This window comes from Symphalangus syndactylus, chromosome 4 (assembly GCF_028878055.3).
Source record: "Symphalangus syndactylus isolate Jambi chromosome 4, NHGRI_mSymSyn1-v2.1_pri, whole genome shotgun sequence".
NCBI lineage: Eukaryota > Metazoa > Chordata > Mammalia > Primates > Hylobatidae > Symphalangus > Symphalangus syndactylus.
In genome coordinates, this window is record NC_072426.2 from 40,435,918 (window position 1) to 40,459,145 (window position 23,228).

The following is a 23,228-nucleotide window of genomic DNA, read 5'->3' on the forward strand; positions in this document are numbered from 1 at the left end:
GCTGAAAACTCTAAGAAAAAAATCAAAAGGAAATATACAAATTCAAAATCACTGTAACAAAAATGAAGAGTGCCTTTGATAGGCACATCAGTAGACTAGATACAGCTGAGAAGAGAAATCAGTGAGCTTGAAATTTGTCATTACCTACTTCCCAAATTGAAATGTGAAGAGAAAAAAAAAATCACTTAATAAAGAGCATCCAAGGAGTGTGGAACAATTAGAAAAGGTGTAACACACATTACATGTAATAGAAGAAAGAAAAAAGAAAATGAAGCGCAAGAAACACTGAAATGATAATGGCTGATCGTTTTCAGTAATTCATGATGTATAGCAAACTATAGATAGATGAACCTCAGAAAAGACCAAACAGGATAAATACCAAGAAAGTACAGCCAAGCATATTATATTCAACTACAGAAAACAAAAGACATCTTGAAGAAGTCAGTGAAAAAATGATAAGAATTATAGGATACTTATAATCAGAAACCATGTGTAAACCATGTGTGTTAGTCCATTTTCATACTGCTGATAAAGACATACCAAAGACTGGGCAATTTACAAAAGAAAGAGGTTTAATGGACTTACAGTTCCACATGGCTAGGAAGGCCTCACAACCATAGCAGAAGGCAATGAGAAGCAAGTCACATCTTACGTGGATGGCGGCAGACAAAGAGAGAGCTTGTGCAGGGGGATATCCTCTTTTTAAAACCATCAGATCTTGTGAGACTCATTTACTATCACAAGAACAGTGCAGGAAAGACCTGGCCCCATAATTCAATCACCTCTCACCAGGTTCCTCCCATGACATGTGGGAACTGAGGAGTTAAAATTCAAGATGACATTTGGTTGGGGACACAGCCAAACCATATAATTCCACCCCAGCCCCTCCCAAATCTCAGTCCTCACATTTAAAAACCAATCATGCCTTCCCAGCAGTCCACAAAAGTCTTAACTCATTTCAGCATGACTCAAAAGTCCATAGTCCAACATTTCATCTGAGACAAGGCAATTTCCTTCTGCTTATGAGCCTGTAAAATCAAAGGCAAGTTGGTTACTTCCTAGAAACAATGGAGGTTCAGGCATTGGGTAAATACAGCCATTCCAAATGGGAGAAATTGGCCAAAATGAAGGGGCTACAGGCAACATGCAAGTGTGAAATCCAGCAGGGAAGTCAAACCTTAAAGCTCCAAAATGATCTCCTTTGATTCCATGTCTCGCATCCAGGTCACGCTGATGCAAGAGGTGGGTTCCCATGGTCTTGGGCAGCTCCGTCCCTGTGACTTTGCAGCGTACAGGCTCCCTCTCGACTGCTTTTATGAGCTGGCATTGAGCGTCTGTGGCTTTTCCAGGCACAGGATGTAAACTGTCAGTGGATCTACCATTCTGGGGTCTGGAGGATGGTGGCCCTCTTCTCACAGACCCACTAGACAGTACCCCAGTAGGGACTCTGTATAGTGGCTCTGACCCCACATTTCCCTTCTGTACTGTCTTAGCAGAGGTTCTCCATGGGATCCCCACCCTGCAGTAAATTTCTGCCTGGACATCCAGGCATTTCCATATATCCTCTGAAATCTAGGTGGAGGTACCCAAACCCAAATTCTTGACTTCTGTGCACTGGTAGGCTCAACATCATGTGGAAGCCGACAAGGCTTGTGGCTTGCAACCTCTGAAGCCATGGCCCGAGCTCTACATTGACCCTTTATTCACAGCTGGAGCACCTGGGAGGCAGGGCACCAAGTCCCTAGGCTGCATACAGCACAGGGACCCTGGGCCTGGCCCATGAAACCACTTTGTCCTCCTAGGCCTCCAGGCCTGTAATGGAAGGGGCTGCCATGAAGACCTCTGACATACCCTGGAGACATCTTCCCAATTGTCTTGGTGCTTAACATTTGGTTCCTCATTACTTATGCAAATTTCTGTGGCTGGCTTGAATTTCTCCTCAGAAAATGGGATTTTCTTTTCTATTGCATTGTCAGGCTACACATTTTCTGAACTTTTATGCTCTGCTTCTCTTATATAACTGAATGCCTTTAACAGCACCCAAGTCACATCTTGAATGCTTTGCTGCTTAGAAATTTCTTCTGCCAGATACCCTAAATTATGTCTCTAAAGTTTAAAGTTCCACAAATATCTCTAGGGCAGGAGCAAAATGCTGCCAGTCTCTTTGCTAAACATAACAAGAGTCACCTTTGCTCCAGTTCCCAACAAATTCCTCATCTCCATCTGAGACCACCTCAGCCTGGATTTCATTGTCCATATCATTATTAGCATTTTGGTGAAAGCCACTCAACAAGTCTCTAGGGCGTTCTAAACTTTTCCACATTTTCCTGTCTTCTCAGCCCTCCAAACTGTTCCAACCTCTCCCTGTTACCCAGTTCCAAGTCACTTCCACATTTTCAGGTATCTTTTCAGCAGCACCCCACTCTGATGGTACCAATTTACTGTATTAGTCTGTTTTCACACTGCTGATGAAGAAATACCCAAGACGGGGCAATTTACAGAAGAAAGAGGTTTAATGGACTTACAATTCCACACGGCTGGGGAGGCCTCACAATCACGGAGGAAGGCAAGGAAGAGCAAGTCACATCTTACATGGATGGAGGCAGGCAAAGAGAGACAGCTTGTGCAGGGAAACTCCTCTTTTATTTATTTATTTATTTATTTTTTTTTTTTTTTATTATACTTTAGGGTTTTAGGGTACATGTGCACAATGTGCAGGTTTGTTACATATGTATCCATGTGCCATGTTGATTTCCTGCACCCATTAACTCGTCATTTAGCATTAGGTGTATCTCCTAATGCTGTCCCTCCCCACTCCCCCCACCCCACAACAGTCCCCGGAACGTGATGTTTGCTGGAGAGGATGTGGAGAAATAGGAACACTTTTACACTGTTGGTGGGACTGTAAACTAGTTCAACCATTGTGGAAGTCAGTGTGGCGATTCCTCAGGGATCTAGAACTAGAAATACCATTTGACCCAGCCATCCCATTACTGGGTATATACCCAAAGGACTATAAATCATGCTGCTATAAAGACACACGCACACGTATGTTTATTGCGGCACTATTCACAATAGCAAAGAGTTGGAACCAACCCAAATGTCCAACAACGATAGACTGGATTAAGAAAATGTGGCACATATACACCATGGAATACTATGCAGCCATAAGAAACTCCTATTTTTAAAACCATCAGATCTCATGAGACTCATTCACTATCATGAGAACAGCACAGAAAAGACCCACCCCTTTAATTCAATCACCTCCCACTAGGTTCCTCCAATGACACGTGGGAATTGTGAGAGTTACAATTTAATATGAGATTTGGGTGGGGACACAGCCAAACCATATCACCAAATAAGAGAGTAAAGTACATTTTTTGAATTGTCAATTAGGAAAAAGAACTCTATATTTCTACACACAGCAAAATTATCCTTCAAAAACGAAGAAGAAACAAAAACTTTCTCAGACAAACAAAACTTAGAAAATTCATCACCAGCACATCTGCCCTTCAAGAAACATTAAAAGAAGTTCTTCAGTGAGAAGGGAAATGATGTGTTAGAAACTTAGATCTAAAAAAAGAACATCAGAGAAGCACTAAATGAAGGTAAAATTAAATCTTTTTTCTTATTTTTAATTGATCTAATATGTAACATTTGTTCAAAATAATACTAGTAACAATATATTGTATGATTGTAGCATACAGGTAAATGAAATGACTGATAGCAATATTATAAAGAGTTGAGGGGAAGAATTGAGAATACTGTATTGAAAGATGACCCTACTACCTAGGAAGCAGTTTTATGAAAGTGGACCTAATTGCAAATGTATATTGCAAACTCTAGGGCAAGTACTCAGTTTTTTAAGAAAAGTATAATTTATATGCTGATAATAAAAAACAAAATAGAAACCATATGCAATGATTAAAACTAGAGAAGGTAGAAAAGTGAAAAGAAATGAAAAAAAAACACAGGTAATTCATAGAAAACAGAAATACTAATAATCACTTTAAATGTGAAAAGTCTGCAGCATCATTTAAAAGACAGAGATGTTCATCCTTAGAATGGAATATTCTTCATAATTATAAAGAAGTGAACTATCAAGCTATGAGAACATCTGGATAAACTTTAAATGCTTATAGCTGGGTGAAAGAATCCCACCTGAAAAGGCTACAGACTATATGATCCCAATTGAACAGCATGTTGAAAAGAACAAAACTAGAGGAACAGTAAAACAATGAGAGGCTGCCAATGATTCAAGGCGAGAGGAGGAGGATTGAATAGGTGAAGCACAGGCCTTTTTTGAGTGGTGAATCAATTTTGTATATATTAATGGTGGATACATGACATACCTTTGTCAAAAGCCATAGAAATTTACAGCACAAAGAGTAAACCTCAATTATGTAAATTTTTGCAAAATCATCTAGGAGGGCTAGGATCCTAGGAAAGAATGCAAACTGTGACAAAATCATTTACACATGTTCTGATTGTAACAAATAATCTCACTGTATGAGGTATGGAGAGGGAAAAGTTGCTGATGTAATAAACTTTGAAAATTAATGTAATCCATAAGACTGAAGTCAAAAGGAATTACCAGTAAGCAATATGCTGCACTTGATAAAGCTACTTTCCATAAGGGTACAGGTTAATGATTCTGCTAATGTTATACAAGTGTACTGAAATTAAACCGGTAAACAAATGATGGTGATGGGAGTCAGGTTTTTCACTGTTAGAATAGAAGTTTATAGATGAACAAGGGAAGAAGGCTAGAGTATAAATTCATGCTTAGCTAAATATAGATCATATGTAGAAACATTTATGGACATGTGGATGTACCTTAGTTAGTATGCACACATATATTCCCTTGGTCTGTCAGCTGTCACCTAAAAGAAATGACACCTTAGCAGCAACAAGCATGGCTGACACTCAGATTTTGGTTTCTGATACCATTCTCCAATAAAGGGGCCAGGGCTCCTTAGAGAAATGCTAATTCTACGACTGGGCAGGAAATATATAAAAGTAACCTGAAGTATTGGATACTGCCAAAAAATAAGGAAGAACTAAAAAATTTAAATCTGCAAGTACACACTGAAAGAGTTGTCAATAGCCGTATCTGGAATAATTTGAGCAGTAAAATAAACAAAGCAATATGGAATTGTAACTCAATGTATAAACTAAATATCCGTAAGTCCACAGTGATAGAAATAGATGACTGAATATATAAATAAATTAAAGAACATATACAAATATATCCTGAAAAGCAATTCCAAGCAAATTCCAAATAATTCCAAAGTATTATACAGCCTGCCCTCAAGGAGGGGAAAATAACTTCCACTCCTTAACTGTGGGCTACATAGTGACTTCCGTCCAGGGTAGAGCGTAGAAAAGGGGGAACATGGCCGGGCGCGGTGGCTCACGCCTGTAATCCCAGCACTTTGGGCGCCAGATCACGAGGTCAGGAGATCGAGACCATCCTGGCTAACACGGTGAAACCCCGTCTCTACTAAAAATACAAAAAAATTAGCCAGGCTTGGTGGCGGGCGCCTGTAGTCCCAGCTACTTGAGAGGCTGAGGCAGGAGAATGGCGTGAACCCAGGAGGCGGAGCTTGCAGTGAGCCGAGATCGCGCCACTGCACTCCAGCCTGGGTGACAGAGCAAGACTCTGTCTCACAAAAAAAAAAAAAAACGGTGGCGGGGGAATAAACTTTATAGTGTAGATACTACAACCTCAGCCAGGTCATCAATGTCAACATCAACAGCAATACATAATATCAATACTTGAAATGATATGATAAAAATGGTACTTTTTCTCACTGGTTTTCCTCCCAAAACCACATATTCCCAGACTAATCATAAGGACAAACTCACAAATTCCAATAAAGAGACATCCTACAAAATCTCTTATCTGTATTCCTGAAAACTGTCAAGTTCGCAAAAACAAGGAAAGTCTAAGAACTGTCACAGCCAAGAAAAGACTAAGGAGGCATGAGTATTAAATGCAATATAATATCCTAGATAGAGGGCTAGGAAAGGAAAAGGACATGAGATAAATACTAGAGAAATCTGAATAAATCATGAACTTAATAATAATATTACAATGTGCACTTATTAATTTTTAACAAAAGTATTATATGAATGAAGATGTTAATAATAAGGGTATAAGCTATATGGGAATGCTATGTTCTAGCTTCTCAATTATTCTGTAAAACTAGAACTGTTTTGCCTGTAATCCCAGTACTTTGGGAGGCCGTGACGGGCGAACCATGAGGTCAGGAGTTTGAGACTAGCCTGGCCAACATGGTGAAACCCCATCTCTAATAAAAATACAAATAATTAGCTGGGCATAGTGGCAAGATGCCTGTAATCCCAGCTACTTGGGAGGCTGAGGCAGGAGAATCACTTGAAACCGGGAGGCAGAGGTTGCAGTGAGCTGAGATAGCACCACTGTCCTCCAGCCTGGGCGACACAGCAAGACTCCATCTCAAAAAAAGAAAAGAAAAACAGCTAGAACTGTTTTATAAGATAAAATCTTTTCTTAATTCAGGAAATAACAAGGTAGAATATTAACATACAAAAGTTACTAATTTTCATATAGACAAACAATAATCACTTAGGCAATACAGAGAAAAGAAAATAATCTGTTTACAAATGCAATAGAAATAACAACTGATTTAAAAATAAATTTGGAAAAAATGAGCTAAATTTTTTTGAGAAAATCTTTCAAATATGCCAGGTCCACATAAAAACCTGCACATATATTTATAGCAGCTTTATTCATAACTGCCAAAAATTGGAAGGAACCCAGATCTCCTTTGGTAGGTGAATAGATAGATATACTGTGGTACATCCAGACAATGGATATTATTCAGTGACACAAGAATGAAAAAAGGCTGCCAAGCCAGAAAAAGACATGGAAGAAACTTAAATGCATATTACCAAGTGAAAAAAAACAAGCCAGTCGGAAAACGCTACATACTGTATGATTCCAACTATATGATATTCTGGAAGAGGCAAATTATGGAGACAATGAAGATCAGCAGTTGCCAGGGCTTAGAGGGAGGGGATGTATAGGCAGAACACAGAAGGCTTTTAGGGCAGTTAAACTACTTTTATTACATTATGATGGTGTTTAATGTCCAAACCCATAAAATATACAACCAAGAATACAGCCTGATGTCAGCTACAGACTTTGGGCAAAAATTATTTGTCAATGTAAGTTCACCAATTGTAACAAATGTACCCACTCTGGTGGAGGATGTTGATAACGGGAAAGGCTGTGTGTGTTTGTGTGTGTGTGTGTGTTGTGGAGGCTATCTCTGTAACTTTTATTCAATTTTGCTGTGAACCTAAAAAATAGTCTATTAAAAAAAAAATAAAAAAAACTCGGCTGGGCGCGGTGGCTCACTCCTGAAATCCCAGCACTTTGGGAGGCCGAGGCGGACAGATCACCTGAGGTCGTAAGTTCAAGATCAGCCTAACCAACATAGAGAAACCCCATTTCTACTAAAAATACAAAATTAGCCGGGCGGGGTGGCACATGCCTGTAATCCCAGCTACTCAGGAGGCTGAGGCAGGAGAATTGCTTGAACCTGGGAGGTGGAGGTTGCAGTGAGCCGAGACTGTGCCATTGCACTCCAGCCTGGGCAATAAGAGTGAAACTCTGTCTCAAAAAACAAAAGCAAACAAAAAAACTTCTATTAAGGTACAGGTAAGCAGCAACCTACTTCGCATTGGGCCTCTGGAATCCTGGCAGGATGAAATCCCCTCAACCACCATGGCATTGGAGTTGCCAGGGAAAGCTGCTTAGAGACGTGGTAGGATCAGAACTCCAGCCAGCGTGGAGCCCAGAGGGTTTGGTGTGGGATTGTCTGTAGCGCAGCACAGCCAGGGACACCCATCACCTTAAGCTCGACTTGCTTCCATAGGAGACTTTAGCCATAGGAGAACTGTTGGACCTGAACTCTGCAGGGCTGTCTTGCTTCTGAGATGGAGTTGATTAGACCTGGGCAACCCTCAGTCTACTGGCCTCTTCTGGGGCCCCAGCCTGGCCGTGCCTGCTTGCAGTGAAGCCCCCAGGTACCCGTGGGTGTCTGCATCATAGCTCCTGCTCTGGTGGACTGCACCTGATAAGCAGAGTGCTCCTGCAGAGTGGCCCCCAAAACACACACCAGGCCATCTGTGTCCTCCCCTCACTGCAGCCTCCCCCAGCCACTGTGCCCGCATGAACACACCACAGCCACCCCCCAAATCACTTAGCCAGTGCCTATGCATGCCCTTGGGTTGGATCTTGCTTTTACTTCCCCGACAGTGCACATGAACTCTGCACTATGCCATGCCACTACTGCCTGCATGAGGGTACCCCACCACCCTTCTCCCCACCACCCTTCTCCCCACCACACCACCATTGTCCTAGGAGCATTGGCAGGCATGAAACCTGCCTGCCTCACCTCTGCCAGCATCCTGCCCCTGTGCCAACACTGCCATCCGTGCTAAACTAGGCACACAGAACACTGGACCTGCCCCCAGCCCTGAGCGGCCATCATGCCAGCATGAACACATGCAGAGGGCACACACAGTCCTGCACCCACCACAAACATACAACATACCAGAATCTCTGGGACACAACTAAAGCAGTGGCAAGACGGAAATTTGTAGCACTAAATGCTTACATCAAAAAGTTAGAAAGATCTCCAGCTGACAACCTAACATTACAATTAAAAGAACTAGAAAAGCAAGAGAAAACCCACCCCAAAGCTAGCAGAAGACAAGAAATAACCAAAGTGAGAGCTGAGCTGAAGAAGATCGAGACACGAAAAACCATTCAAAACATCAACAAAATCAGGATGTTTTTTTTTTTGTAAAAATTAATAAGATAAACTGCTAGCTAGACTAATAAAAAGAAAAGACAGAAGATCCAAGTAAACACAATCAGAAACAGAAAAGGGAATATTACCACTGACTCCATAGAAACACAAAGAATTGGCCGGGCACTGTGGGTCACGCCTGTAATCCCAGCAATTTAGGAAGCTGAGGCAGACGGATCATGAGGTCTGGAGTCTGATACCATCCTGGCCAACATGGTGAAACCCCATCTCTACTAAAAATACAAAAAATGAGCCAGGCGTGGTGGCATGCGCCTGTAGTCCCAGCTACTTGGGAGGCTGAGGCAGGAGTATCGCTTGAACGCAGGAGGCGGAGGTTGCAGTAAGCCCAGATCGCACCACTGCACTCCAGCCTGGTGACAGAGCGAGACTCCATCTCAAAGTCTCAAAAAAAAAAAAAGAAAAGAAAAAGAAAAAAGAAATACAAAGAATCTTCAGAGACTATTATGAACAACTCTATGCAAACATACTAGAAAATCTAAAATAAATGGATAAATTCCTGGACACAGACAACCTTCTAAGACTGAACCATGAAGAAACTGAATCCCTAAACAGACCAATAATGAGCTCTATAATTGAATCAGTAATAAATAGCCTATCAAGAAAAAAAAAAAAAAAAAAGAAAGACAAGCCCTGGACCTGATGGATTCATAGCTGAATTCTACCAAATGTACAAAGAAGAGTTGGGGCCTTTCCTACTGAAACTTTTCCAAAAAATTGCAGAGAAAGAGCCCCTCTTCAACTCAGTCTATGAGGCCAGCATCACCCTGAACCAAAACCTGGCAGAGACACAACAAAAAAGGAAGACTTCAGGCCAATATCCTTCATGAGCATTGATGCAAAAATCCTCAACAAAATACCTGCAAAAATCCAGCAGCACATCAAAAAACTAACCCACCACAATTAAGAATGCTTTATTCCTGGGATGCAAGGTTGGTTCAACATATACAGATCAATAAATGTGAACTAATGAAGAAAACATTCCAAGCTCAATGGTCACACTGTGCAAAGTAATGATTTGTAGACTCGATGTTATTTCTATCAAACTACCAATGACATTTTTCAGAGAACTAGAAAAACTATTTTAAAATTCATATGGAACCAAAAAAAGGCCTGAATAGCCAAGGCAATTATAAATACAAAGAACAAAGCTGGAGGCATCACGTTACCTGACTTCAAACTATACTACAGGACTATGGTAACAAAAAACAGCATGATACTGGTACAAAAACAGACACAAAGACCAATGGAATAGAGAATAGAGAGCCCAGAAATAAGGCCATCTACAATCATCTGATCTTCGACAAAGCTGACAAAAACAAGCAATCGTGAAAGGATTCCCTATTCAATAAAAGGTGCTGGGATAACAGGCTAGGCATGTGCAGAAGACTGAAACTGGACGCCTTCCTTACACAGGATACAAATATCAACTCAAAATAGATTAAAGACTTAAATGTAATACCCCAAATTATAAAAACCTTGGAAGATAACCTAGGCAATACCATTCAGGATGTGGGAAGGGGCAAAGATTTCATGACGAAGACACTGAAGGCAATTGCAACAAAAGCAAAAATTGACAAATAAGATCTACTTAAACTAAGAGCTTCTGCACAGCAGAAGAAATTATCAACAGAGTAAACAGAAAACCTACAGAATTGAGGAATATATTTGCAAATTATGCAAATATTTTCTGACAAAAGTCTAATAGCATCTCTAAGGAACTTATATAAATCTATAAGAAAAAAAGCAAACAATCCCATTGAAAAGTGGACATGAACAGGCACTTTTCAAAAGAAGACATACATGCATCCAATAAGCATATGAAAAAAAGCTCAATATCACTGATCATTGGAGAAGCGCAAATCAAAACCACAATGAGGTACCATGTCACACCAGTCAAAATGGCTATTAATAAAAAGTCAAAAAATAATAGGTGCTGGCAAGGTAGCAGAGAAAAAGGAAAGCTTATACACTGTTGATGGGAGTGTAAATTATTAGTTCAACCATCGTGGAAGATCTGATTCCTCAAAGATCTCAAAACAGAACTACCATTCAACCCAGCAATCCCATTACTGGGTATATACCCAAAGAACTATAAATCATTCTGCCATAAAGGCATATGCATGCATATGTTTATTGTAGCAGTATCCACAATAGCAAAGACATAGAATCAACCTAAATGCTAATCAATGACAGATTTAATAAAGAAAATGCAGTACATATACCCCATGGAATACTATGCAGCCATATAAAAGAATGAGATCATGTCTTTTACAGAAACATGAATGGAGCTGGAGGACACCATCCTTAGCAAACTAATGCAGGAACCAAAAACCAAATACCACATGTTCTCACTTATAAGTGGGAGCCAAATGATGAGAACTCATGGACACAAAGAGGGGAACGACAGACACTGGGGACTACCAAAGGGTGGACGGTGGCAGGAGGGAGAGGATCAGGAAAAATAACTGTTGGTTACTAGTCTTAATACCTCGGTGATGAAATAATCTGTACAGCAAACCCCCGAGACACAAGTTTATCTATATAACAAACCTATACAAGTACCCCAGCACCTAAAATAACATTTTTTTAAAAACTCCAGAACATACAAAATGTACTTAAAAAAATAGAAAGTCACCCCATGATCTACAAATAAACATCACAAATATGTAAATTCTCCTATGTTAATATAGTTGAATCCTATCTTAATAAAAATACTACAAGATAATTTTCTGGAATAAAACTTGTGGGAAAAATATCTAGCCACTTGCAGTGGCTAATGCCTGTAATCCCAGCACTTTGGGAGGCCAAGACAGGTGGATTACTTGAGGTCAGGAGTTCGAAACCAGCCTGGCCAACATGGCGAAACCCCATCTCTACTAAAAATACAAAAATTAGCTGGGCATGGTGGCAGGCGCCTGTCATCCCAGCAATGGGGGAGGCTGAGACATGAGAACTGTTTGAACTGGGGTTCGGAGGTTGCAGTGAGCTGAGATCACGCCAGTGCACTACAGCCTGGTTGACAGAGTGAGTCTGTCTTAAATAAAAAAAAAACAAAAAACAAACAAACAAACAAAACAGAATAGAGAAATAAAGCAAGAAAGCATCTAAGAATATCCCGAAAAACAAAAAAAAAGTCAATGAAGAGGGATTAGCCCAATTAGAAATGAAAATATACACTAGGTGATCTGAAATCAGTCTATACTGGTTCTCATATCCACAGCACAATATAACAATAAAAGAAAGTCTAGAAATAAATCTATATTTGGCAGGTAATAAGGATGAAATCTCAGAAATGTTTGAAAAAGGTAGACTTTTTTAAATGAATGAGGTTAGGAAAACTGTATACTCATTAGGCTTAACATAAAATGAATGTGAACAACATACTCTATAGCAGAATAAACTTCAAATGAATTTTTAAAAATCTAACAGTTAATAAAAAAGTAAAATACAGAAACAGAAGAACATCTGGATAAATTATTTACATCCTCATTGTGGGTAAACTCTAGCAAAGACTCAAAATGCAATGAAATGAAATAAAAAATTGATAAATTCAACTACAGGCATATTAAACACTAATTGAATGACAAAAACACCACAGTCAAAATCAAACTATAAGTAATTAGAAGAAAATATCGACAACATGCAACTCCAATAAAAAGCTAATATCCCTAAATGTATAAAAAACTCATAAAAATCAAGAAAAAAGGAGAACATTAAAATGATCTTCATTTTAAATAAGAGGTATTAAGACTCCACAAGTATGTCATTTCTACACTGTTAGACTAGCAAAAAATTTAAAATCTTAATAATACACTCTGTTGGTGTGGCTGTGGAGAAATAGCACTTTCATGCACTGGTGGTTAGATTGTAAGAGTTATTTTTGCTCAGATAGAAATCAATCTTTGGCAATTTCAATAAAAAATCTGAATGAGTTCATTATTCGTAGATATTATAGAAAATATTAAAAACAAATTACATGGTTTACTATGTAGTACTAAAAATAAGATGAGGAAAATTTGTATGAGATAATTAGAAGTGATATTCAAGATGTTCAGTTAAGTGGGAAAAAACAAGTATAAGAATATATAGGTATCAGAAGCATTTTCTGTATGAAAGAAGGAAATTTAAGAATATTTGCTTTCAAACAGAAACATAGGGTAGATAATTAGTCGTTAACCAAAATGGTTAACTACAAGATGCAGGTGTGAATGGATGAAAGAATTAAGAATGGGTATCAGACTTGTGCAAGCATGCATTTGTATCTATGGTGATTTTTTATTCATATAAAGGTCAAAATGTCACAAAATAAATACACATTTTTTAAGACAGCAAACCATAAATTAAATATAAAAATAAGAATTGATCCTAATAGTTATTAACAGAGGAAAAACAATAAAGATTTAAGTCAAGGAAATTTTGATCACAGTACTCTGTACACTCTTGGTTGGAAATATTATAACAAAAGAATCTTGAACTTTACATGGTAATGGTACTGGTAAAACGATTCTGAAAATATTTTGTGTGATTGTAGCTAGAGTGAATGTTTAAAGATATTGTTATATTGGAGAACTAGAATTCTTAATGTAAGAAGAGATACCAAACTGGAATGAAAAATGATACGAAAATATTCTCGATCTTGTATTTGAATAAGAGGTATTATTTTTCATCATGTAATATTTCTTAGCTAGTAACAGTATAAGAATGACACCTCAATTGCAACAAAAACACACATAACACCGAGGTTTTGATGACTAAATATAATTCTTCACTACAAGGAACTAGAACTCATTGGAGATATGGCTCTTTCTGGCAAAGGTAACGTGTGCAATGAACGTTGAAGATTTTGTTAGGCGAGAAGGCAAAAAAACTGCCCCAAACCTAGAGATCGTGACTAAAAACACAGAGAAGCTGGTTTAAAAGTTCTCCCCTAAAAATTTTTGGGACTAATTAGCTAAAAAAGTTAATGACTTCAGTAGTGTTAATGTATTAAAACATTTCATCGATCCCATCCATAACAGTGAGAGAGAAATTGAAACGGCTTTTCTTTGTAGAAAAATCACAGCTAATATATATAGAATGAAGAAAATAAAATCACTATTTTGCCACCAGAAATGTACTAATTGATTAAAGCAAGAATCATCAATGGATGCTAAATTCATTAGGTGAAAGTGTTGTTGAACAACAGGGATGTTACTATGGTCTCTAAGTATCCTCTAACAGATAATTGAGAACAAAAGAAAAAGTGTTTCTTCACAATGCAAAGACATTGCAGACACCGCCTTCACCAAGTAAAACCTATCTATCATTACTGAAACAAAATAGCTTGCATGCACTGGTGTTCTGCTAAATGTTTAACAATTGGCTCTAAAACACATGCATATAAAAAGGGCAAAATGCTTATATAATATTTACAAATATTAATAGAAACGATATGTAACACAATTTTTTTTTTTTTTTGAGATGGAGTCTCACTCTGTCACACAGGCTGGAGTGCAGTGGCGTGATCTTGGCTCACTGCAAGCTCCACCTCCTGGGTTCACAGCATTCTCCTGCCTCAGCCTCCCAAGTAGCTGGGACTACAGGCACCCGCCACCACGCCTGGCTGATTTTCTGTATTTTTAGTAGAGATGGGGTTTCACCATGTTAGCCAGGATGGTCTCAAACTCCTGACCTTGTGATCCGCCCGCCTTGGCCTCCCAAAGTGCTGGGATTACAGGCGTGAGTCGCCGCACCCGGCCATGTAGCACAATTTACAAATAACATATAATACTCTTTATTGTAAGCTGAATATAATAAATCAATTCTCAAAGAATATTTTCAGTTTTATTGCCAAATTGTCATCAATGCATGTTTTGGTTGTTAAGTGATGAATAAGTGTAGTTCTAACATGGATGTTGGTTAATATGTTTGTTTACATTAATGAGTAAGACCAACAAAAAACAATAAAGATGTATGCCAGAACTTAATCAATGGCATAAGCTACCTTTTACTAAACTGGATAATAGTTTTCAAACACTAAATAGCAATTTCTTCACTTTTTTATTTTGGTGTTACTCACAAGGTAATTGTTATACACACAGCACAATTATAAGTTTAGTCTACATTATTAACATTTTTCTCCATCACTTTCTGACAATCAGTATCATAAACCATGCTCTGATTTGTAGCATTTGCCAATTCTTGCAGTGTAAGTACTGCACAATGGCCTACTTCCAGCTATTAATGTGACATCACTGAAAGCGGAGTATAGAAGAGAGTAACACAACACAGCATTGTGTTGCATTATCTCCATGACAGATGTAAATTTGGTAAAATAAGAAGGAATGAAACTTTAGTATCTATTACATTTGCTTAATATATATTATTTGTGAGTTCACATAATTTTTTTTTTTTTTTGAGATAGAGTCTCACTGTCGCCCAGGCTGAAGTGCAGTAGCATGATCTCAGCTCACTGCAACCTCCACCTCCTGGATTCAAGCAATTCTCCTGCTTCAGCCTCCTGAGTACCTGGGATTACAGATGCATGCCACCATGCCCAGCTATTTTTGTATTTTTTTAATAGACATGGGTTTCACCATGTTGGCTAGGCTGTTCTCAAACTCCTAACCTCAAGTGATCTGCCCACCTCAGCCTCTCAAAGCGGCTTGAGCCACTGCGCCCAGCCTAGTTCACATAATTTAATGCTTAATAATGACCATGTTTAATAACTAGCTCAGAGACTTCTTGAGACTTTTTTTTAGCAATCAGCTTCCAGCAAACCACTGCTTTGATGTGCCTCCTGTGCAACGCAGTGAGGATACAATATCAGCTTCATAGCTCTTCTACAAAAGATATTTAATCTTGTAATTATCAGGAAACAATCAGGAACATCCAGAATGTTAGATATTCAAACAGCCCTCTAGCTTGGAATCTTCAAAATTATAAGTGTCGTGGAATACCACATTTAAAAAAACACAGTAGGGGGACTGTTCCGGATTAAAGAAAACCAAGAGGCATGACAAGAAAACCCAATGCGTGAATCTGAATTACATACAGTGGCAGGGGGCAGGGACAGAAAAAAATTTAAAACTAAAAACAATACTTAGAGAAATCAGAATATGAACCACATATTAAATAATACAATATCAACATTAAATCTGTTAAGTATAATAATATTGAGGTTATATTGGAGAATGCCATTGATTTTATGAGATACGCGGAACAGCAAAAATAAGTTTGTGGACTGGGTTTGGTGCCTCGTGCCTTAACCCCAGCAGTTTGGGAGGCTGAGGCGGGTGGATAACCTGAGGTCAGGAGTTCAAGATTAGCCTGGGCAACATGGCAAAATCCCGACTCGACAAAAAATTTTTAAAAAAGTAATTGGGCATGGTGGCACGACCCTGTGGTCCCAGCTACTCTGGAGGCTAATGTCGGGGGATGGCTTGAGCCCAGGAGATGGAGGTTGCAGTGAGCCAAGATTGTATCACTGTACTCCAGCCTGGGCAACAGAGCCACATCCTGTCTTGAAAATAACAACAAAATTTTGTGCATAGATATATAAATAACAATAGATGATATATATCTATATATAGAGAAAAGAAAGAAAATAAAATAGCAAAACTTATTAAATCTAAGTAAAAGAACAAAATTACTCCAAAGAAAAAATAAAAGCCCGCAGTCTTCGAAAAGTATATGAAAGAAATAATAAACCCAAATATATATGTATATATGTATGCATTAAATTTAAAATTTGTATTTTCAAAGACAAAGTTTGAAACTTTCTCCTTGAATCCAGAACAATTATTTTAGTTGCTATTTATTGAGCAACAGGTGTGGATCAAGAATCTGGCAATTTACTTTATCTATATTATCTCAATGCCTCCAACCACATGATGACATAGTGATTCTTATTGTTACAGATAACAAACTTTGAATACTGACTATCTTTGGGCAATGATATCATGCTATATAACCAACAATCCATAATGGTCAAAGAAAAATTGTTTCTATATGGCCTTGTATTTTGTTGAGGCAAAGAAAACAATAGTAGGCTTATTTGTGATAATTCTTTATGTATTTTGCTCATTTGATGATAAAAATCCTTATTTAAAAAACAAATTGGGCTGGGCACAGTGGCTCACACCTATAATTCCAGCACTTTGGGAGGCCGAGGTGGGCAGATCACCTGCCATCAGGAGTTTGAGACCAGCCTGGCCAGCATGGTGAAACCCCGTTGGTTTCACTCCTAAAAATACAAAATACAAAAATATTAAAAATACAGAAATCAGCCAGGTGTGGTGGCATGCACCTGTAATCACAATTACTTGGGAGGCTGAAGCAGAAGAATCGCTTGAACCCAGGAGGTGGAGGTTGCAGTGAGCTGAGATTGCACCACTGCATTCCAGCCTGGGAACAAAGGGAGACTGTTTCAAAATGAAATGAAATGAAATAAAAATAAAAGATGGATTGACAATGATCAAACATCTGAATCTTTACCCATCACTCTCTCCAAATAAAAGTAATTTAACACTGATCTTCATTTCTTCACAATTTCAAATTTCTGCACTATATGACCAGGAAAGCCAAAGTTTCCCCCAGGCTTTCTGGTCATGTTGTTTGCCTCTGCCCTGTGTGATTTTTCTCCTGACTCAGTGAAGGGAATTCTAAAATCTGACAGATTAGCAATGAAATCTTTTACACCATTTCCTAAGATTCCTCTCAGATTTATGGCTGCACACTTAGGGATATCATGATGCAGAAATGTTAGGTGAGAAATAAAACTATATTTTCCCCTTTCTTACTTCAGTGGAGCACAATTTCCGTTTATTCACACCGTATTTCCTCACACAATATGTTCTTCCAACCCAAGGCTATAAATTTGAAAATATTTATAGGCAAGATTACCCCTGATGCCATTTATACCTTGATGGCTTTGTGTTTCAGCTCCTAAGAGCCACTCATATGTCATATGAATGGCTTACAACCATGTACTGCCTTGGATTTTTCTCTGTCAAATGCAAGGCCCTTCTTTGACTACAATACTCTTGATTCAATTCATTATTAATAACACACCCTGCTAATGACTTCAAAGAAAGCCTCTTTATATGTGTTCAGAGGTTTCCCAACCCTGGCTTTCTAGGTTTTACAAGTCAGTTTTAGATTTTGAGAGTGAAGGTTGTGTTCCTCCCTTTTCTCCTACATATATTTTTATAAAAATATTCAAATTATAACATTTCTCACACTACAATAGACCATCATAATTGTCCCTCTCATTGTGTCATATTTTTCAAGTGAAGGACATGGACAGATACTGCAAGCATTATACAGCTCTGGGCGGGAATCAGGCAGACAGGCCTGCAGGTTGTAGGTAGAAATCCAGCCTCAGTCATCCTGAGATGATGTTTAGGTCAGACAAGAAGGGAATATCCTGGGTGAACTCCAGTAAAGAGACTTTGCTTTCATCCTGTTCTCCCTTTTCCTGATGATTTTGTAAAGGGACTAGGAAGATCAACTGGGTATGTGGCAATGGGGGCTTTTGTGGTTTTGAAGGTGGCGTCATTAGTGACTATGAGTATCTTGTAACTGCACGCTCCATGTCTGGCATGTTGCATAGCAATCATTAAAGCAGCTATAAACCTTTCAGAGATGTTGCGATTTTGAGCAGCTCCATTTGTGCACAGAGTAGGGACCAAAATTCTAACTAACTAATTACCACATAACATTAAGAGAGCTTAGAAATCCTAAAGAGAGAAAACCTATTCATTGTTCCTCATCCTTCAAATTTTTGCACCAAAAGCAGAGAACCAGGGGAAATGCAATTTTACTTAATAGTAAACCCCCTTCAAGGAGATTAATTAATCCCTCCTCCTTTCAATTCTTTCCAGATGAATGTTGTTAAGTACCAATGTAATGGTATCTGGTATCTTTGAGGTATAGTGAACTCTGAGGAAGGTAATGTTAAGATGCATTTCAAGAGTATAAACAATCCATGAGCAAAGTAGAGAAAAAAATTACTCTCCTGACATTTTATAATACAATTAGCCGAAGAACAGAGATCTATGTCATGATTTCTCTAATTTTATCTTTCTAATGATTTAAGCCCTATTCACAATGTCATTAGATATTGGGGTTTCCACTTGTCTTTATGTATTTGTCCTCTCCTAGCAATAAAATGACCTATTGTTTATTGGTCACTGTTGAATAACATACCTGAATAACCCTTTAGGAACATTCTGTCCTATTCTGCAAATCCCACACTGCATGGCTAAAAAGGAAATGCAGCCAACTCATTTTTAAAAGACCTATGTGAGGAAGTGCCAGTTGTTATTTTTAAACAATTTGTTATAACAGAAGTAGTTCTGACTTTTCTTCTTAATTGCTTGGATAGTTAATGGAGAGTATCTTCTCTCTTACTTTAGTCTATGCTTCTTTATATTTTTATTTAAGAGATTTTGTCATTGTTGCTGTTGGTTGTGATGATACTTGAGGAGAAGCAGAGTTTAAGAAAGATAATAATCGAAGAGCATTTCAATAGAAAATTTTCTGAGTCTGGGTACACTGGCTCACGCCTATAATCGCAGCACTTTGGGAGGCCGAGGCGGGAGAATCACCTGAGCTCAGGAGCAGCCTGGGCAACATGGTGAAACTCCAATACTACTAAAAAACAAAAATTAGCCTGGCATGGTGGTGCATGCCTGTAATCCCAGCTGCTCAGGAGGCTGAAGAATGAGAATGGCTTGAGCCCAGGAGGTGGAAGTTGCAGTGAGCTTACATCATGCCACTTGACTCTAGCCTGGCAACAGAGTGAGAAGACTCTGTCTCAGATAAAAAAAAAAGAAAGAAAGAAAATTTTCTGAGAAAATGTTTAATTGCAGTATAGTCTGCTTAACAGTAATTAGTTTAATATTTAAAATTTCAAGAATGTATGAGGTTATAAATTTACACTAAAGAATATTGTTATTTATACTAAAAAAAAAGCAAAGAGATGACTCCCCAGAATTTAGGACTGAACGAAGATGTCCTCCAACAGTTAAACAATTGTTAAACTGTAAAATCAACATATAATTTGCCAAGATCAGAGACATAAAAAAATCTCCAATTATGGAGAACATCTCCATCCTAAGACAAATGTATCTTAACTTGCCTCAACATATTTCAGTGAGATTTGGAGGGATGAGGTATAGATAAATATAGATTAAAGTTTTATTGTTTCTGTCATACTCCAGTGGATTGATTTTATACAAACCTTGATAAATAATTTATTTATCTGATAGTGATAAAATATCCCCAAAATAACATCACACATAAGAGAGGTTGACTTAAAATTGTACTTAGAGAGTCACTGAAAACAGTAAAACAAGCAAAACACTGTCTGTTCAAATTCAAGCATTGCCTACAAGTTGATGATAATGTGTGTTCTAAGGCAGGTGTTTCCTTATAGAGAAGACGGATAGCCCAGGTTATTAAAGATATATCCCATATGTCTTTTGCAAATATTGTCTCCACGTCTGTGGATTCTCTTTTTTTCTCTTGAAAGTGTCTTTTACAGAGCAGAAAGCTTACATTTTAATAAAGTCTAGCTTATCAATGCTTTCTTTCATGGATCGTGGCTTTGGTGTTGTACCTAAAACGTCATTGCCAAAGCTGTTTACCTAGATTTTTCTCCTATCTTTTACAAATGTTATAGGTTTGTAAATTTATTTAGGTCTTCATCTATTTTTAGTTAGTGTTTGTAAAGCATATAAAGTCTGTGTCTAGATTCTTTTGTTTGTTACATGTAGATATCCAGTTGCTCCAAAATCATTTGTTGAAAAGACTATCTTTTCACCATTGTTTTGCCTTGACTCTTTCATCAGTGGTCAGCTGGCTTTATTTATGGGGGTCTATTTCTGGGCTCTGTATTCTATTCCATTGATCTATTTGTCTATTATTTGACCAATATGACACTGTCTTGATTATGGAAGCTTTATGGTAAGACTTGAACTCAGGCAATGTTGGTCCTCCAGCTTTTTTCTTTTCTTTAAATATTGTTTTGTCTATTCCAGGTCTTTTAACTCTACATATAAACTTTCAAGTCATTTTGTCAATATCCATAAAATAACTTTCTGAGATTTTGATTGGGGTTACACTGAATGTGTAGACCAAGTTGGAAATAATAGAGCCAGTTTTGAAACAGGATTTAAACAAGATCTGTTCAGCTCCAACATTAACCTTTTGCTATGACACTGTGACAGTAATTAAACAACCATAAATCACAGGTTAAAATTGATATATTTCAAAGACATTTTAAGAATTAGAGACCTCACCACAACGCATAACACTTGTTTTGGGGTAGTTTTCTTCAGCGAATTCTAATGCTATAGATACTACTGGCAGAAATTTTCTAGGAAAAGAGCAGAGTATAAAAATAATAAATAAGACAAGCATATGGAAAGAAAAAGTCAGTTGCAGAGGAAGAAAAGTTAAAAGGATTGTGTCTTTTTAAGGTGGTGAATAACACTTAGTAAATCATCTCAAATGTTTCTGATTTCTGGCTCTGCTTCCAGAATAACAATCCATTTTAAGCAGTTAAATACCCTGAATTTCTGACAGTGTAATATACAATATTTTGTGTATTTTATTGGAAAAATCTTTTAATATATCTGGTCTCATCTACTTCCTAATAGAATATACCACCACCATTATTATGGAACTCAATTATAAAAATATGAGCCATTTGACAGAAATTGGCTATCCTGAAAAATTGGAATACATATGCATTATTGATCGAAATATGCTTACAGTACCAAAAAAGCATAGAGCTAGTTCAGTGCTTTTAAAGCTTGATATTATGATACCAAGCAATAGCTGCTGAAATAGAAAGGAGTATACTTTATAAAATTGAAATCAGGTTTTTAAAAAATTTTCTTCAGAGGGCTAACTGGTCTATAATTGTTTTTAAGTTTCTTGCTGAAAAATTGAAATAGGTCCCAGGAGAACTTATGGCACTGATAAAGTAAAACTGTCACTTTCCAGTTTGGTCGTCAAATATATCATCCCTCTGTCTATTACACACAGCAGTTCTGTCACAAATCTTATTTCTACTTACAATTAATTAAGCAAAACTAAAATGTTTAAAGCTACTACAAATCAAATTTAATTTAAATGGCTACAATAACTTAAACAGAGATAAATGAAATGACTTTCTTATGCTTCATTACTTCCTCTAATTCCTTTTAAAACATTTCTGTAGAAGAAGTTCTGAGGATGAGGAGACAGGGGTGGACCAATGAGATCTCAATTAAACTACCAAAGTAATACCTTAACCGCAGGTGGTCCCAGGACCAGTTATTTCCACTTATTCCATTCCCTTTGCCACACAGACACTTTAATGTGAATTTTAAAGACATATATGTTACAATTTTCAGAGTCTGATTTATCTTAAAGCTTTAAAACATATGACATTTCTAATGTAAAAATGTAATCTTGATTTAGGTGCTTAATTAAAAGGATGGCTGCTTTATTAATAACTCGATTATAAGTTTAAAATATGTCTTATAGTATAATCTAATGATTGTACTGTTTTCCCCCATGGGACCTTTAAATACACACAAAATAATTCTATACCCTGATAGAATTCTATTTTTTGTTGTTGCTAAGACAATTTATTTTTGTTATTTCGTGACTTCACTGCATTTTATTGCATTTCTGTGATTTCTTTTTTTACTGCAGCGTCTCCAAAATCTCTTCCTACAGTTTGAGCATAGAATTGAGAGCAAAATGGAATTTATCACAACTAGCTCGAGCAATTTTTTCTTAAATTGAAATCAGATTACACAAATGCTTGTTTTGTTTCGATGGTTATGCAAGAAAATAATTTTTCAGTCAATTATACAAATCTATGCAGAATTTATACATGTATTGCTTATTTTATCTTTTTATCAAACTTAGCATGTTAGGAAACATTACTAAATTCTGAAAATGTTAGAAATTTAATTAATAATGTATTTGTAGCCTCGACCATCTTAAGAAAAATATATGGTGTTGGCTGGTTATTTATTTATTTATTTATTTATTTATTTATTTATTTGAGACACAGTTTTGCTCTTGTTGTCCAGGCTGGAGTGCAATGGCACAATCTCGGCTCACTGCAACCTCTGCTTCCCAGGTTCAAGTGATTCTCCTGCTTCAGCCTCCTGAGTAGCTGGGATTACAGCGACCCGCCACCACACCTAGCTAATTTTGTATTTTTTAGTAGAGACGGGGTTTCTCCATGTTGGTCAGGCTAGTCTCAAACTCCCAACCTCAGGTGATCCGCCTGCCTCGGCCTCCCAAAGTGCTGGGATTACAGGCATGACCCATGATGCCCAGCCTTCTATTTAATTT

General features: G+C 37.6%; 1 protein-coding gene across 5 annotated transcripts in view; it reads right to left on the reverse strand.

Moving 5' to 3' along the window:
- Positions 1-23,228, reverse strand: part of CTNNA3 (catenin alpha 3) — a 1,903,490-nt gene that overhangs the window by 221,747 nt on the left and 1,658,515 nt on the right. The window lies entirely within an intron of this gene.